This window comes from Lathyrus oleraceus, chromosome 2, assembly GCF_024323335.1.
Source record: "Lathyrus oleraceus cultivar Zhongwan6 chromosome 2, CAAS_Psat_ZW6_1.0, whole genome shotgun sequence".
NCBI lineage: Eukaryota > Viridiplantae > Streptophyta > Magnoliopsida > Fabales > Fabaceae > Lathyrus > Lathyrus oleraceus.
Window position 1 is genome coordinate 7,332,850 of NC_066580.1, and position 5,979 is coordinate 7,338,828.

The window sequence follows — 5,979 nt, forward strand, 5'->3', positions numbered from 1 at the left end:
TCCGTACTACTCAACCATCGTCTTATCTTATGTTTTTTCACTCTAGACTCGGGTGTAGAGTCTTTCCCACATGGTTTGCAATCAAATACCCAAATACCAACAATCACAATAGAACCAATATACAACAGATATATCAATATAATAATAAAGATAATAAAAAGCAATAAATAAGGAAAAGCCACACAATTAAACAAACAAAGGCACACAAACGTCCTAACTAGGCTTGACTCACTTAGGGATTGGGTGTGATCCCTAGCAGAGTCGCCATCTGTCGTACCTCGGGAAAAATAATGGGAATATGACCTAAGCGAAGCACAATCGCACGCTCGCAATGATGGACTGAACATAGTCGCCACCGAACTTTATTTATTCCTAAAAAGGAAAGGGGAAATATTGATAAAACCCAAGAAAAAAACGACAATGATTATGGTCATCGCAACCAAATCAGGGTTCGGGAGTCGATTACGCGAGGGGAAGGTATTAGCACCCCTCACGTCCGTTGTACTCAACGGGAACCATTAGGTTAGTTGTGTGCATTAGTGTTAGTTTGAAATGTTAGGCTTTTCAAGTTATTAAGTGGGAAAGAAACAATAGAAGATAGGAGAATGTTTTTGGATTTTTGACGAAGGACTAAACCTAAGTTTTTTATTAGTGGGCCTGACAAGATTTACAAATCCTGCTCCTACGTATCTCAGATAGAGAAATCAAGGCTTACGTAGTTCTGGGTAGAAAAATGTTTATTTGTTGGTCGATTTTAGCGAAAGCTACTTTGTGTCAAATCGACGAAAACATTGTTGGACTACCCAAAACAGGTGGAGAAACATTGCCTTGCATTGTTTTGAAACAAAGTACCTTTCGTTTGAGAAAAGGTTTAAAAGTCAATCGCACGGCGGCGAGAAAAGAAATTGATTGGTTTGATGTGTTTTGAATCATGGCGAGAACTTGGATGAGCGAGATATCCATCTCGAATCCTAGTCTCAGGAGTGCGCGGTATACACCACGTTCCATTTCCATCTTTATTTGTAAAAGTGTTTAATAAGAATTAAGTGTTTTTGAATTTTGATTGAGAAAGGGTTTGAAGAAACCGTATTGACAATTTAAAATGATGGCGAGAGCTAAGATAGGCGAGGCATCCGCCTCGAATCTTAATCTCAGGAGTGCATGGTATCCACCATGTTCCACTTCCATCTTTATTGAAAAGTGTTTAATAAGGAATTAAGTATTTTTTGAGTTTTTGTTATGAAAATGACTTGACATTAGATCAAGCATTTGATGAGCGATTGAGAAAGATTTGAATGAGTGTTTGAGAGAAACAGAATATATAAATTTGGATGATGGCGAGGGCTAGGATAGGCGAGATATCCATCTCGAATCCTAGTCTCAAGAGTGCGCGGTATACACCACGTTCCATTTCCATCTTTATTGAAAAGGTCTTGAATATGAATTAATATTTTTTTTGATTTTTTGATTATGAAAAATGGCTTGACGTTGGATCAAGCGTTTGATGTAGGTTTGAAAGAAATGGAATAGAATGGGAGGAAGAAATGGATTTGATTTGTTTATTGAGAAAATACTCGACATTGGATCGAGTCTTATTTTTGATCTTTTGGAAATTGTTGATTTTATTCTTGTGTTAGTAGTTAACTAAACAGTCAAGCAATAAAGAAATGAAACAGTAAAATTATTACACATCGGGGGAGTGGGGTACATTTTGTCAAATGGGGATTCAAAGTACTGGAATAATTAAATCAGGCCCAAACAACAAATAATGCAATATATGAGTGTAAGTGCAAGAGAACTGTCTCATTGTAAGAAGGCCCAAGAGTAAGCCATGTGAAGAAAATAAATAACACAACAAGTTATATTTACAAAACACTCAAAATTTAAGTTGAAAGAAACAACATCGGGACGTGCACGGATAAAAATCGGGATGCGAGGACGCGAATCAAAGTCGCATAACGCAATGAAGTGCAAGAAATGTGAAATAGAAATTAAAAATGATGTAAAATTAAATATGGCACCCACAAGTATTGAACCCAGGACCAAAGGTTTGCCAAAGCATTCCTTTACCAACTCCGCCAGACAGACATCCTTGTCATATGATCTCATGCGCTAACAGATAACATAAAAAAACGGACCAAGCCTTTTAAATAAAACAAAGTCGAAAAACAGTAGCAGAACTCAAACAAGTTCATCTTAACGCACAGAAATCCTGTTTCTTTCCATTTTGAAAGATTTAACAGCAAGATATTATCACAAACAAACAGGCGGCGGTATTACTAAATGAAATCAAATCGGAACAACAACCATGGTTCCCTTAGAAGGATGCAAAGCAGAATCGAAACATATAAATAAAACTCGGAAAGGAAGCTAACCGGTTGCGGCGAGCTCGACCGACGAATGTAGGTAAACGCTTCTCGTTCGCTGTCAAGAAAGATTTAAAGGAACTTCGGTGTAATTTCAATTAGGAGCGCCGCTTCAGAGAAAAGGATAGGGCTTTTCTTTCTCTTCTTTATGGTTTCCTCTGTTGTTGGGATTTTTGCCGTTTCGCCGTCAAAGGAGTTCCTTAGGGATTTGCTGTTTGAACATTAGCCACTAATGTTCTCTTGAAAATTAGGGTTGTTGTGAATAGTAATCCCTCTTTTATATATGACCCATCTCTTTCCTCTGCTGTGTTTCCTACTGTGTAGTGGAGAGGCTTGTTTGTACAGAGGATGTCTGGGGAGTTTTGTCCTTATTCCACATGTGGTCCCTCTTCCTCAATTCTCTCCATTTCCACTTCACTGTTGGTAAGAAACAATTCACCACTGTAACTCACTTGAATATGTGTTTTCTCTTTTTTTTTGGAATTGGACTGATTTTTGTGTTTGTGTCGCAGTGGCTTCGACATGGATTTTGAATGATGCTTTGGCATGGTTTTCACATGACTTTGGGTGCGATTCGTTCGGAGGCAAAATGTTGCGGCATTGGCTTTGCCATGGAATTTGATCGTGTCTTAGAAACATCCGGAATGGCTTCCAAGTTTCCCCTCTTAAACTTTCCAGTGGAAAAGACTACATTGCTACTTACTGAACCCAGGGGCTTCGGAGAGTGCCTTGCATAAAGAAGCATGTATGCTCTTTCTGACAAGACTCTTGACAATTCAACAGGTTCTACCCTGCTGTCATCAGTCCTGAACCATTCTCCTTGGATGTTCTTCACATAACAAACATAATGTCCTGAATATGCATCATTCATGCTATTCAAATGGACAACCACTGCATAAAGACGGTATAATGGAGATTTGCCTTTTAATCCACTGATATATGGAGCCATATTTAGGACTTCAGGAAATTGAACAGACTTATTCAACTTCTCAAAGTTACCGGACTGAAATTGCTTTAATACAATCGTAAGAATATTCGGCACCTCTAATACTGTTAGCTTCTTCTTGGCTTTCTCATATGATTTACATCTGCCACAATTATACTTATTATCCTTATCTAGGATTTCAGGCGCTGTAAATTGTCCAAGAGACCATCTATACTCCACACCTTAAGAGTATGATCACTACTGCCACTAACAAAGAAGTCCTGTTTTTTTTTTTTGAAAATGCAATGGCTCCAACAGCTCCCATGTGACCTATGCCAGCTCCGATGCAACTTGTACTTTCTGAGTCCCATAACTTAACAGTGTTATCTTTACTTCCAGTCACAATTAAGTTTCTCCCAGAACTGTTCAAGATTTGTAGCAAGAGCAAGGAACTTTTCATCATCCCCAACAAACTTCATATCTACGACCTCTTCATTATATCCCACTAGTCTTTTGGTAAGATTTAATTGCAACAACTCTTCAATCCAGTTCAGAAAGTAAAATATTGAAACTGCTAATCTACAGTCACGCAAAGCAACCCTTGATTCGAGCCAAGCATAACAGCAGAAGTGAAACCCCTACGTGAACCATCCTTGTCTGTGTCGTGCTTTAGTAACAATAATCTCATCAATGCATTGCGTTTCAGATACAGTTCTGTTCTAATTGTTCGTGTTGCTAGCAGACTTCTTCATTGGCTTGGAAATGTTGAGGGATTTATATGAGGTCATGGTATTAACATGAGGTAGGCTACAATGGTTTGTCTTTTTTTCTTGGTTACACATGTTCGTCATGCCGTGAGGTTTATCCAATAATCCTGTTAATGCTGCAGTATTTCGCCACTGCAAGTTGGATGATATGCTATGCAATATCAGGTGGAAATAAGGTTATGACGATGATTGCACTGACTTTGTTTACATCATTTAGGTTTGAAAATCCAGGAGACTCATCAAGCTCTTTTAGAATTGGTTTTGTTCATGTTAGGACCATTTAACTGAGTTTCAATCTGAAGTGGTGAAGAAATATGCTCTGTCAAACCTGTTTTGTGACTGTGTTTTCCTGTTGAAGTTTGAATGGTTTTTCTTTCAACCCTCTGTGTTGTATCGTTGTCCTTTGGCGAACCACTTTTCTCATGCAGTTCATTGTTGCTTTCCACATTGTCCCTCCAACATTTATTGCAGACTTCAGTATGAAAGCAGTAGCTTGTTTATAATAAACACAACGGAGCCTGTTTTGGGTTGTTGATATTGCCGCAGCAATTCTCAAGACAAAACAATGAAATGGTTGTAGTATGGAATCTCAGGAAGTGTTAGATGCCAAAATTTTAGCCTGAGTTCTGCAGTTGATCAATGTAACTCGCAGTGGTGATAGTCACAGGTGTGCTACTTCTGTAAGCTTACAAACCAAGGTATGCATGCATCTCAGAGCTTTCCCATTGGTCTTTAGAGTTGACTATGTTGCTGTTTGCAGATCAAACTGTTTCACTTGGATACTTTCAAAGGGATCTTTTGTGTGGCCAGCAATTGACAGGAGCTTATTTCCCCATGCAATAAACCAAAGAATGGCCGGCACAAGGGTCCAAAGTTGTAGAGGGTTCGTCTCCAGTTTTAGCCTCGAGCTTTGACCAAGTCCATAATCTCAAATCCAAAATTGTTAGATAAGCGTTGTCCATAGTAATTTCCCAGATTTTCCCTTCTTGTCCTGCTCCAAGTTCAAGCTCCGAATCTCGAGTAGCATTTGTAGCATTTGGTACAGTAGAACCACTGTCTGGTATGGATTTTTTATTTATTTTGGATTGTAAGGTGGATTTGTGGCTTGGTTTAAGAACACATACTTCATTGTTGTAACGTCCATTGTATCCTCCAAAAGATACAAGTACATCTTCTCCATCATTCGAACTTACAACCAAACTCAAACCCTCACTAGCAACAGAGACACGCCCTTGAACAGATGTTACTGCTGACCAAGCCAGTGTAGACATGTTCAGTACAACCGTCTCCGAAGAAGAGCAAGTATCGCTCCACATGTACAGCAGCAGCATGATCAGGCCTTGGGGAAGGAGGCACTCCAACGGCATCAATTTCGTCCCAAGTCATGGTTTCCAAGTCCAGAATATGCAGGTCATTTAAGAGAGCCCTTTTTGCATCTTAGAAACTTCATGTATTCATGTGATGAGATGTTTTTTTTTATTATTATAAGTTATTCATATGCCATGTACATGAATGATTATGATTGAATGAATGAGCGAAGTAATCGAACTATGAATGAGTATGTGGAAATTCTTGAATATGAATGAAAAAGTTTCCAATGTAATGAAGACATATGAATGAAAATTTTGAATATGAAACGTAGAATCTTGAATGTGAAATGGAGAATATAAATGTGAATGAATAAATATGTATGGAATTTCTTTGAATTATGAATGAATGAGAAAATGAATATGCATGATGACCCAAAATGAAATATTTTGCACTTGACACATAATTTATTTGAAAGAAAAGGTGAGAACTAGTAATGTGGCAAGGCGAGATGAATAATCACTTTGGCGAAATTGGAACGAAAGATGAAACATGAGGTTCACTTGATTCTAACAAAGGAAAGCGTTTAAAATCTCGCGTTTATCATCTTATA

The 5,979-nt window shown here is 38.2% G+C and overlaps 1 long non-coding RNA gene across 6 annotated transcripts; it reads left to right on the forward strand.

The window, feature by feature from the left end:
- Positions 1–2,083: 2,083 nt before the first annotated feature.
- On the forward strand, positions 2,084–5,635 carry LOC127117567 (uncharacterized). 6 transcript variants are annotated; one of them, XR_007801991.1, is made up of 3 exons: positions 2,154–2,789; positions 2,879–4,756; positions 4,819–5,635. It is a non-coding gene; the product is annotated as an uncharacterized LOC127117567 (long non-coding RNA). The 6 variants fall into 6 exon arrangements; XR_007801990.1 differs by having other exon boundaries at positions 2,155–2,789; positions 2,879–4,725; XR_007801994.1 differs by having other exon boundaries at positions 2,155–2,789; positions 2,879–3,807; positions 3,877–5,635.
- The last annotated feature ends 344 nt before the right edge of the window (positions 5,636–5,979 follow it).